The sequence below is a fragment of the Drosophila serrata genome, unplaced genomic scaffold (genome assembly GCF_035046125.1).
Source record: "Drosophila serrata isolate PLE 108 unplaced genomic scaffold, ASM3504612v1 contig_287, whole genome shotgun sequence".
Lineage (NCBI taxonomy): Eukaryota > Metazoa > Arthropoda > Insecta > Diptera > Drosophilidae > Drosophila > Drosophila serrata.
The window spans coordinates 8,705-21,265 of NW_028257185.1; the positions used below are offsets into that span (position 1 = coordinate 8,705).

The 12,561-nt window shown below is 39.5% G+C and overlaps 1 long non-coding RNA gene across 1 annotated transcript; it reads right to left on the reverse strand.

The window, feature by feature from the left end:
* Positions 1–10,524: 10,524 nt before the first annotated feature.
* LOC147643151 (uncharacterized) lies at positions 10,525–11,865 on the reverse strand. Its single transcript, XR_015272515.1, has 3 exons — positions 11,540–11,865; positions 11,403–11,475; positions 10,525–11,344 (listed from the first exon to the last, which is right to left on the reverse strand). It is a non-coding gene; the product is annotated as an uncharacterized LOC147643151 (long non-coding RNA).
* Positions 11,866–12,561: the final 696 nt, after the last annotated feature.

Here is a 12,561-nt window from a genome sequence, read left to right on the forward strand (position 1 = left end):
TCCGTCCGATTGAGGGTGCAACGGCGTAGTACGAATCCACATCAAGCAGGTGCAAGCGAGCTTGGAATACTTTTGCCTCGAAGTTTCGGCCTTGATCCGAGTGAAGGATGAAGGACACACCAAACCGGCAAAAGACTTCTTGGACTAGCGTTCGGGCTACCGTTTCAGCCGTTTGATTGGGCAGCGCTATGCATTCCGGCCATTTGGTGAAGCATCACTACAGCGATGTAGCGGTATATAACCAGAGCCGAAAAAATTAAGATAAGGGTGGAAAAGTTCAAATTTTCTTACGCAAGGGACATTTCATCTTTCAAAATAAATGTCCCTAACGAGCTCTTTAACACTATTTGCTCTCCCAACTTCTGGCCAGAGTACATAGTTGTTAAGGAGTTCGAGGCGAAGAAAAAGAAAAAGCGGCCTGTAGGAATAACTCTTCCCAGGCCTGATGTTACCACTGCGCTTTCTACGTCTTCCAATCCCGACCCAAAAAACTAACCTTCTCCTTAGGTATTTCCTATCAGAATGCAAGAGGCTTACGTAGTAAGCTTCCTAACTTGTATTCTGATAGTCTTTCGTTTGCATCTCAGGTTATTGTGCTCACAGAAACCTGGTTAAAGCCGGAGATTCTGAGCTCCGAAGTTTTTCCAGCTGTGTTTACGGTATATCGGCTAGATCGCCCTATCAGACGCGGGGGTGGAATTCTTATAGCGGTGGACTCCTCACTCACGTCAGAATTATTAACCTTCGAGGAATGCAACGATGTTGAATTCCTCTGTGTGAAGCTATCTATGAAAGGTAGCTCCATTTTTATTACCTGTTCCTACATACCTCCACTGTCGGAACTTCCTATTTATTGGAATCACCTTTCCGCTATTCAGATGGTTTCCAGTAGACTTTTGGATAGAGACCAGTTGGTAGTTCTAGGAGATTTTAATATCCCTGGTGCTATTTGGTGCTCAAATAATTCCACCAATACTCTCAATACACCAACACAACATGACTTTATCGCTGGCTTGTTTGACATTTCGCTGTCTCAAGTCAACCCTGTGCGAAATTCCTTACAGCGCTTGCTTGATCTTTGCTTCGTCTCTGATCCTGCGAGAGTCAGTTTAGCAAGGGTAGCGCCTCTGACGCAGCCCGAAGATCCTTATCATCCAACTTTCGATGTGACTCTTGGTATTGGGTGTGACGTACAGAATATTTCTGACCGTCCAGCCAATAAAGTCCTGTTTTCGCAAAACGGACTTTGAACGGCTGAATAATTTTATAAACGAGTTCAATTGGTCCGATCTATACATATGCACTGACATGGCAGTTGCCGTGGATATTTTTTACAGTGCCATGAATTCATTTTTTACTGAATGTGTTCCGTTATATTATCCGCCAAGCTCGAATAAACCGCCGTGGTTTACTAAACTAAACTAACTAAAAAATAAAAAATCTAGACTGTATGCTAAACTTAAAATCACCGGTTCTCAATCTGCCCTTTCATTTTATTTATCAGCTCGGTCAAACTTTACCGTGTTGAACGCGCAGTGTTATAAAAACTATTTAAATCGTTGTAGGGCTCAGTTCTCACAGGACCCAAAACAGTTTTATAATTTCGTTAACACTAAACGTAAACCTAAAACAAATCCTTCCTCGCTTTCATTTGAAAATACTTCCGCAAATAATGATCAGGCAATAGCCGATCTATTTTCGCAGTTTTTTCAAACAACCTATTCTAGCTCTTCGTATATATACCAGACCTATTCCTACGACATACCCAAATCAAACTTCATTTTCTGTCCCAGCCTAAACGAAAGCTCTCTCCTTTTAGATCTCCATCGTGTCAAGCCAGTTTATTCGCCAGGTCCCGACGGAATTCCTGGCTGTGTGCTCAGGTATTGTGCCGACGCCCTGTGCTATCCCCTTCTGAAATTGTTTACCTTGTCCTTGGAAACCTCCCACTTTCCCATTATTTGGAAGGAATCGTTTATTATTCCTCTCCACAAAAAAGGTAGCAAATTGGATGCCAGCAATTATAGAGGAATCTCTAAGTTGTCGGCCATCCCTAAATTATTTGAAAACATTATCACCCCTCACTTACAGCACCTTTGTAGATCGGTTATTTCTCCATGTCAACATGGTTTTATTAAGCGAAGATCAACAACAACAAATCTTTTGGAGCTCTCTTCCTATATTATAAAGGGCTTCCATAATAATTGTCAGACAGATGTAATCTATACTGATTTCAGTAAAGCATTTGACTCTGTTAACCATTCTCTCCTCGTTAGAAAACTCGATTCAATGGGTTTTCCAAGTGATCTTCTAATTGGATCTCAAGTTATTTGAATGGCAGGACGCAAAAGGTCCTCTTTAAGAATAATTTATCCAATGTTCTAAGGGTTACATCTGGTGTCCCGCAAGGAAGCCATTTGGGACCCTTATTGTTTACATTGTTCATAAATGACCTGCCCAAAGTCTTGACTAACTCCAGAGTACTTATGTACGCGGATGACGTCAAGCTTTGCGTGCAATACAATAACGTTGCCTGCCAGTCGGATTTACAAACAGATCTTAATAATTTTCAAACTTGGTGCCGTGTAAACTTATTAAACTTAAATGGCTCTAAATGCAAGCTAATGACATTCTCTCGTGTCGCTTCTAAGCTTGCTACTTACACGCTGAACTGCTGCTCTTTGGAAAGAATTAATACAGTTGACGATTTGGGCGTCCGCTTGGACCCAAAACTTGACTTTATTGATCATATTTCGTCTATGGTGAATAGAGCCAGGGGTGTGCTTGGATTTATTAAACGGTGGTCGAAGGAATTCAATGACCCCTATGTTACTAAATCCTTATATACTTCCTTAGTTCGTCCTATCCTAGAATATGGATGCTGCGTTTGGAGCCCTCAGTACGGCGTCCATAGTAAACGCATTGAGTCGGTTCAAAAGAACTTTTTACTTTTCGCTCTACGCGGCTTAAATTGGGATGCAAACCAAAGATTACCTTCCTACTCTAGTAGACTCCTATTAATAAACTTGCCGTCCTTAGCCAATCGTAGAACGATGCTAGGGATAACCTTTATTTTTAACCTTATCCATGGTGATGTGGAAAGTGCTGACTTGTTGAGTCAGCTTAATTTTCATGTACCATGTAGAACCACTAGATCCTATATCCCATTAGTGTTGCGCCACTGTAGGACCTCCTTTGAACTGCATGAACCTCTTAGAGTGTTATGTGCAAATTATAATGATTTGTACACACTTATCTCTAACGTAGATTCCCTTCCCAAATTAAAATCTTTATTACTAACACACTTAGTAAGCATGCATGCTAACAATCTGGCAGCACGCCGGTAGTCAATTTTCCTCGTATTCTGTCCTATATTTTCCATCGCGCTTACTAACACCTAACCCAAAAAGGCACGTGCCTGGTGTCATACGGGCCACTTGTATGTACTGACCTTAGTGCATCAACGTCCAAGAATATGTCGATTGCAGGTCGCTCGACTGGAGCGCCTAGAACTTTGGGCTGCAGTTGGTCTACCGTTCGACGAGTAGGTCCTCTACTTGCATTGCACTTCGTACAGCGCATCAAATGGCTACGTCGGCTGTTTGTCCGATCCAAAAGTAGCGAATGGGTTCTTCCTGAAAAGAGCGAGGAACTACCAGAGCAGGGTCTGCTGTTTTGGTAGTAATCATCAACAGGGGTTTATCCATGAAGAGCTGTTCGAACAAATGCCAATAAGCTTTTAATTCGGGGCTTTCACTCCATTTTGCTAGTTTTGCCGGTCGCTTTCCCTTCTCTACCCATTGCAAAATCAAGGCGAGAGTGGGGTCCTTTTCCTGGCTGCGAGCGATGTCGATGGGTTGAGTCTGTAGAAAGAGGATATTGTGGCCATCGTTTTGCTCGGCCTTGTGCATACGCGGCAGTGCCACAGGGTCGACGAGACAAGGCGTCGGCGTTTTCATGTTACTTTCCGCTGCGGTGCTGGATGTCCATGTCATACTGTTGGAGTCTTTCTATCCATCGAGCTAGTTGTGCTTCAGGCTTCCGGAAATTAAACAGCCATCGGAAACACGAGTGATCCGTGCGCAGTAGAAATCTCTGGCCATATAGGTAGTGGTGGAAATGCTTCGTGGCCAAAATAACGGCTAGCAGTTCTCGTCTAGTTACACAGTAGTTGCGCTCCGCAGCACTAAACGACTTGCTGTAATACTCCAATATACGCTCCTGGCCGTCTTTCCGTTGACCGAGCACCGCCCCGGCACCGTGGTTTGACGTGTCGGCATCCACAATGAATATCCCATCGGGAGCGGGAAACGTTAGCACCGGGGGCGTGGTTAGTTTGATTTTGAGCGCCTCGAAGGCGCCGTGAGCAGTTGTTGACCATGGGAAGGAGCGCTTAACTTCCGTTAGGTCGTGTAAAGGGCGCGCAATTGTGGCGAAGTCTGGAATAAAATTCTGATAATAAGAACATAGCCCCACAAAGGAAAGCACTTCCTTTTTGTTGTGGGCTCAAGTATGCATTCGAAGTCTGCATTGAAGTTGACTTCATTTTCCCCTTCCTTCGCTTGTTGACTCACAACGCTGGTGCATCTTTCGGAATGCCGCTGAGTCCTTTCTTCACTCGTTGAAAATGATAGGCATCTTCATCATCATCATCATCATTATCATCATCATCATAAACATCATCATCATGAAGATGTGTGCTAAATTTAAAATTACCGTTACTCAATCTGCCCTTTCCTCTAATTTATGAACTCGATCAAACTCGGAAGTGTTATAAAACTATGCAACTCGTTGCAGGGTCCAGATCTCACAGGACACAAATCTATATATATAAAAATGCTCTGTTCGTGTCTACATCCTTCATAGACTTGAAAAGTTCTGAACCGTTTAAGCCCAAATTTTTACACAACATGCGTTGAGGTTCCACCTCGGTTATTGTCTACTTTTGATATTGATAGCTTATCTGCATTTGCGAATATATCACTTTTTTCGGGTTTCCCCGTGCCCCTACTGCTGCTCCCTCTACAGGCAGCCAGCTGAATCAAAGCATTTCCTGTCAAACATTCAAAAAAAATTGAAATAAGGAATTGGAGAAAAAAATTTTATTTTTTTGTTCAGGTTCAGTAAGTAAGTAAGTAACGCGGAATCAGCAGAAAGACGAGCAGATAGGCTTGAGAGAAAACGATTAAGAGTTAGACAGTCGCGTTCTGCAGCAATCGATTTGATTCACTCTCAAAATAATGAACGCGACAGGGCAAGGGTAGCTGAAGCGCGTTTACAGCTTGCAGAAGATCAAAACCTGCAATACAATCGTCTTGCATTCAGATATAATCCAACTATTGATTACAGCTCGAATCGAATGTCGTTATTGGACGAATGCATCAGGTCTGCATATACCGTCAGGCTCTCAAATTCAAAAACGAACCAAAAGGATTGTGTTGCGCTTCCGAGAAAGTGGAATTGTTGTGGGCTCAAGTATGCATTCGAAGTCTGCATTGAAGTTGACTTCATTTTCCCCTTCCTTCGGTTGTTGACTCACAACGCTGGTGCATCTTTCGGAATGCCGCTGAGTCCTTTCTTCACTCGTTGAAAATGATAGGCATCTTCATCATCATCATCATCATTAACATCATCATCATAAACATCATCATCATGAAGATGTGTGCTAAATTTAAAATTACCGTTACTCAATCTGCCCTTTCCTCTAATTTATGAACTCGATCAAACTCGGAAGTGTTATAAAACTATGCAACTCGTTGCAGGGTCCAGATCTCACAGGACACAAATCTATATATATAAAAATGCTCTGTTCGTGTCTACATCCTTCATAGACTTGAAAAGTTCTGAACCGTTTAAGCCCAAATTTTTACACAACATGCGTTGAGGTTTCAGCTCGGTTATTGTTTACTTTTGATGTTGATAGCTTATCTGCGGTTGCGAATATATCAATTTTTTCGCGTTTCCCCGTGCTCCTACTGCTGCGCCCTCTACAGGCAGCCAGCTAAATCAAAGCATTTCCTGTCAAACATTTAAAACATATTGAAAAAAGAAAGTTGAAAAGTTCTGAACCGTTTAAGCCCAAATTTTTACACAACATGCGTTGAGGTTCCACCTCGGTTATTGTCTACTTTTGATATTGATAGCTTATCTGCATTTGCGAATATATCACTTTTTTCGGGTTTCCCCGTGCCCCTACTGCTGCTCCCTCTACAGGCAGCCAGCTGAATCAAAGCATTTCCTGTCAAACATTCAAAAAAAATTGAAATAAGGAATTGGAGAAAATAATTTTATTTTTTTGTTCAGGTTCAGTAAGTAAGTAAGTAACGCGGAATCAGCAGAAAGACGAGCAGATAGGCTTGAGAGAAAACGATTAAGAGTTAGACAGTCGCGTTCTGCAGCAATCGATTTGATTCACTCTCAAAATAATGAACGCGACAGGGCAAGGGTAGCTGAAGCGCGTTTACAGCTTGCAGAAGATCAAAACCTGCAATACAATCGTCTTGCATTCAGATATAATCCAACTATTGATTACAGCTCGAATCGAATGTCGTTATTGGACGAATGCATCAGGTCTGCATATACCGTCAGGCTCTCAAATTCAAAAACGAACCAAAAGGATTGTGTTGCGCTTCCGAGAAAGTGGAATTGCCTCAACTTGAAGCACCACCAGAGCCTCTGCACTCTCTATTCGCTGGATCTACTGCAGAATCGAAGCAATTTCTGTCGAACATTAGGAAATACAACTTGCTTTCAAATGACGTCATTTGGTGCGGAAATTATAACTGCACAATTCATGCCAACTTTTAAAATCAAAGGACAAATCTATCATAAAGCCGGTTCCCTGCTTCCGTTCCCAGACAGCGAACACAAATTTCTTCTTCTTGGTGATGATGAAAATGAAGTAGATGCACGTTATGAAATCAATACCTAAATACTCTGAAGAGGCACATTATTTCGCAGCTACAGAAGCTTTTTCACGAACGGAACAATTTGGTGCGTTTATTCAAAACAGCAATCGATGATGCCTTCGGATACCCATAAAATTGTCATTCATGCAGTCAAAACGCCTGCTGGAGAACATATCAGGAGATATAATGCTCCAACTATAGACGAAGTGGCAATTGTCATAGTCGGGGATCAGTTTCAACCTCGAGATATTTTTCTCCATCGACGAAACGATCGATTGGTAAACGTCTCAGAAACTCACCGTTGTTACGATGCTTTGCAGTATCCACTAATCTTCTGGGATGGTGCCGATGGATACCATTTCAATGTGAAGATGGTAGATCCAGTCAATGGTGTAGAAACGAATAAAAAGTGCAGCGCGATGAACTTTTACTCATACAGGTTAATGGTTCGGAGGACCGATTGCAATCATATATTGAAATGTCGTCAGTTGTTTCATCAGTACATTGTCGATATGTATGCAATAATTGAAACAGAACGTTTGCTGTTCCTCCGATTGAATCAGACGAAACTTCGGTTCGAGGAATATATCCATTTGCGGGATGCTGTGATGAATGACCGTAATAAAACCAACGTTGGAAAGCTCACGATTTTGCCATCCTCATACATAGGTAGTCCACGCCACATGCAGGAATATGCTCAAGATGCCATGGCATATGTTCGTTGCCACGGCCGTCCAGACTTATTTATCACCTTCACATGCAATCCAGCTTGGGACGAGATAGTACAGCTGTTATTTCCTGGACAATCGTATAGGGATAGGCATGACATCACAGCCCGTGTTTTCAGACAAAAGCTGAAGTCACTGATGGATTTTATTGTGAAACATGGAGTTTTTGGATCTGTGCGGTGCTGGATGTATTCAGTAGAATGGCAGAAGAGAGGATTGCCGCATGCGCATATACTGATTTGGCTGTATGATAAAATTACTTCAGATGAAATCGACGATGTTATATGCGCTGGGATTCCACGGGCCGAGGTTGATACGGATTTACATGAAGTTGTCATCAAGAACATGATCCATGGCCCATGTGGTACCCTCAACCCATGTTCACCATGCATGGTAGACGGGAAGTGTTCCAAGCGATATCGTCGAGCATTTACACCCAACACCGTAACAGGGGACGATGTATATCTGTATAGGAGACGGTCAACTGAAGATGGAGGGACTTCGGCAAATTTAAACATGAGAATTGGTGATATTGAGGTAGACAATCGTTGGATGGTTCCATGCTCACCACTATTGTCAAAATCATACAAAGCGCACATCAACGTAGAATATTGCAATTCCGTGAAATCGATTAAATATATCTGCAAGTACGTGAATAAAGGCAGCGATATGGCAGTTTTTGGTGTTCAGGCAGAAAATGGTGACAACAATGCAGTACGAGTTGTCGATGAAATATCTCAATACCAGGCTGGAAGATACATAAGCAGCAACGAGGCTGCATGGAGAATTTTTTCGTTCCCCATTCATGAACGCTATCCAGCTTTAGTTCACTTGGCAGTCCATTTGGAGAATGGTCAAAGTGTCTATTTCACAGAAAGAAATGTGCAAGAAAGAGTCCTGAATCCGCCAGAGACAACTCTGACTGCCTTCTTCACCCTATGGCAGGAAGATGATTTTGCCAGAACCTTGATGTATTCAGAAGTGCATTCTTAACCATAATATGCCACAGAGAAACGTGGCAGGGTACAGCTAGTAGTTTTATAATTTTGTTAGCACTAAACGTATGCCTAAAACAAATCCTTCATAGCTTTCATATGAAAATACTACCGTAAATAAAGACCATGAAATCTATCAGACGAACTATTTTCGCAGTTTTTCAAAACAAAAAGTTGTCTTCGAATTTACACCAGACTTGTTCCGATTAGTCTTAGCCTAAGCGAAAGGTCTCTTCTTTAGATCTTCATCGTGTCAAGCCAGTCTATTCGCCAGGTCCCCACGGAATTCCTAGCTGTGTGCTCAGGTATTGTACCGACGTCTTGTGTTATACCCTTCAGAAATTGTTTACCTTATCTTTAAAAACCTCTCACTTTCCCATTATTTGGAAGAAATCGTTTGTTATTCCTCTCCACAAAAATTGTAGAAAATCGGATGCCAACAATTAAAGAGGAATCTCTAAGTTGTAGGCCATTCCAAAAACATAATTACTGCTCACTTGCAGATCAGTTATTTCTCCACGTCAACATGGTTTTGTTAAGCGAAGATCAACAACAACAAATCTTTTGGAGCTCCCTTTCTATTTGACTCTGTTAACCATTCTCTCCTTGTAAGGAAACTCGATTTAATGGGTTTTCCAATTGATTTTCTTAATTGGATCTCCAGTTATCTGAATTGCAGAATACGTGTTAACCTATTAAACTTAAACGGCTCTAAATGCAAGCTAATGACATTCTCTCGTCTTGTTCCTAAGCTTGCTACGTATACGCTGAACTGCTGCTCTTTGAAAATTAATTCAGTTGATTTGGGTGTCTGCTTGGACCCTAAACTTGACATTATGTCGTCTATGGTAAATAGAGCCAGAGGTGTGCTAGGATTTATTAAACGGTGGTAGAAAGAATTCAATGACCCCAATGTTACTAAATCCTTACATATTTTATAAGTTCGTCCTATCTTGGAGTATGGATCTTGTGTTGGGGGCCCTCAATACGACGTCCATAGTAAACGCATCGAATTGGTTCAACTTTTTACATTTCTCTCTACGCGGCGCAAATTGGGATACAAACCAAAGATTGCCTTGCTATTTCACAGATTTGTATTTTTTCTCCCCATCTAACAATCGTTTGTATGACACCTATGTGATATAGTAGTCCGTTATAATATTTAATTGTATTCATTTTTGTTCGTTCCTAGGCAGCTATGTGATATTGTAGTCCGGTTTTATTTTATAACTTTACACAAAATTGTAGATTAAAATAAAATGGCTATATATCATATTTGATGAAAATTTGGTGAAAGCTGAAGAAGTTTTAAGCTTTAATTTTACTAATTTCTTTTTTTTCTTATAAAATGGCTATGTATCAAATTTGATGAAAATCTCTTGAAAACTGAAAATGTTATACTTTTTAATTGAATTAATTTCTCGATCGTTCCTATGGGAGCTATATGATATAGTCGTCCGATTTTCATAAAATTTTACTCCAAATTTAAAACTGATAAAAAAAATGGCTATATCCCAAATTCAATAAAATTTAAAATTTAAAATTTAAAATTTTTCAGATTTTCATCAAATTTGAGGTGTAGCCATTTTATATTAACCTTAAATTTTGTGTCAAATTTCATGAAAATTAGACGACTATAGCATATAGGTGTCTTACAAACAATCGTGTGTTGTAGAGGAAAAATGCAAATCTATGATGTATAGGTGAATGAAATGAAAGCAGGTATTACTTCATTGTTTCTTAACACAAATATATATAATTTATATTGTATGGATTCCTAGTCATCGAAGTTCTATCTGCAAGTGTATATAAACTTCGGCGTGCCGAAGTTAGCTTCCTTTCTGTTTTTTTTTTTTTTTTATAAACCCATTATTTTTTTTTAAAACAATATTCTTCATTTTACATCATTTATTTTAATTAATTTCCTTAGGTCATAATGTTCAATTTCATTTCGATATCATTTTTAAGCCCCGAAGTAAATAAGTTTATATTTATTGGATTTAATATTAATAAATTGTAAATAATAGAATTAGGTCAATTAATTTTCTCGGATTTGTAGGACTTGAAAAAATTAGATTTAAATTTAAGTGCACAATTCACAATATCGTCATTAAATGTTTTTAAACATATTAAATATAAGATACTTAAATTTATAACTAGTTAGTTAATTGTATTAGAGTTAGGTTATATAAGAAAACCAATAATTAGGGTAAGAAATGTGTCCTTGAAAACAAAATTTGCATCGGACTGCCTGGATCTTTGTGCGTGCCAAATTTAAACTTTTGTATTTTCTTTCTGGAGATAAGAATGCACGCAGACAACGGCTTTTTGGGTGGCAAAAGTATTTAGACAGCATCTTTATGGAAATATTTTCACATTTTTAAACACGCGAGAATCAAACAACTCTGTGTTTAGCTTTAATCAATCTTAAACGTTGTTATTAAGATAAAAAGTTATTAAAAACATGTGTAAAACGGCTGAGCTCAGTTTGATTACCAGATATTTAATGGTAGCAAAGTTTAAGGCTGGAAAAGCAGTCAAAGACATTGCCAATGAGTTTTATGTCTCGCGTCAAACTGTGCACTACCAAATTAAAAAGTTTAAAAAGCATAATGACATGCGTAATTTAAGAAGATCATGTTTTTCTAAAGTCTCAATCAGCAGCAGATCAATTTAATTTGACCGATAAGACCCCAATTAGTGAGCGCACAATCTGTCGAAGATTAAAAGAACTTGTTATTAAGACTTATAAAGCCAAGGACGTACCATACATAATAATAATAAGAAAGACTGTCTTTCGCAAAGGAACATCTCCAGAAGCCAAAGGAGTTCAGGAGGAGCGTTCTGTGGACAGATGAAAGCTCCATTGAATATAATTGACCAAAAATATATTCATTTGTAAGATTACCGAAGCTAACGCTACAAAGGCAGAAAAGGCGGCCCGTTCGCAAAAAAGGAAACCATGGTGGTGACTCTGTGATGTTCTGGGGATGTGTGGCGTATAATGGACTGGGTGACTTCGTTCCTATCACTGGCTCGATGAACCAAGGCCAATATTAGCGGGTTCTGAATGACAATGCATTTACTTCTAAACACAGGCTTATTGGACAATCCTTCATTCTGCAACAGGATAACGCCACATGACATAAAGCCAAGATGATTACAACATTTTTGAAGGATGTTGGTGTTATCACTTCGGACTGGCCACCCCAAAGTCCAGATTTAAATATATTTGAAAACGTCTGGTCTCTTATGAAACGTAAAAGAACAGTATAATTGAATAAAACCAGAGTGCAGACAAATTTTGAGATCACTTCTCTTTGGGAAGCAGCATATTAAAAAATTATCAAAAATTTAATAGATTCAGTACCGCGACGACTGCAAGAATTTATTGAAACTAAAGGAAATTATGTAATTTATGAATAAGCTTACAATCCAATTTTACGGTTTTGATGACCATATACCTTATATGTATATTTAAGCATGCCTTTATTCTATTAATCTTTTTGATTCAGAGATAAGAGAGCTAAAAGCTCACTAACTCTAAACTTACATCTCTCATCATTCAAAAATTTAGCAAATTTGAAGTTCAATATAAATTTAATTGTACTATATTAAATTAAATAGAAAAGGAAGCTAACGCTTCGCTAGATTACAATTAGGTCTTTAAGTGATTGTCCCAAACGGGCGATCATTTTCAAAAGGCGGTATGATACCGCTTGCAGCCTAAAAATATTCCGAGTGCTCTCCATACCTCTCCCTCTGGATTTCCATTACGCTCGTCGCGCAAAACCTTAAATAGTTTTATGTGAAAGATAACACATCGAGTGCTCTTATCAAAGCCGCCCCACTTCACACATGGTTCCTTCGAAACGGATATTTCATAAAGTTTGGTTGCTAAGCTCAGTATGTCTAAATTCTCCAAAAGTT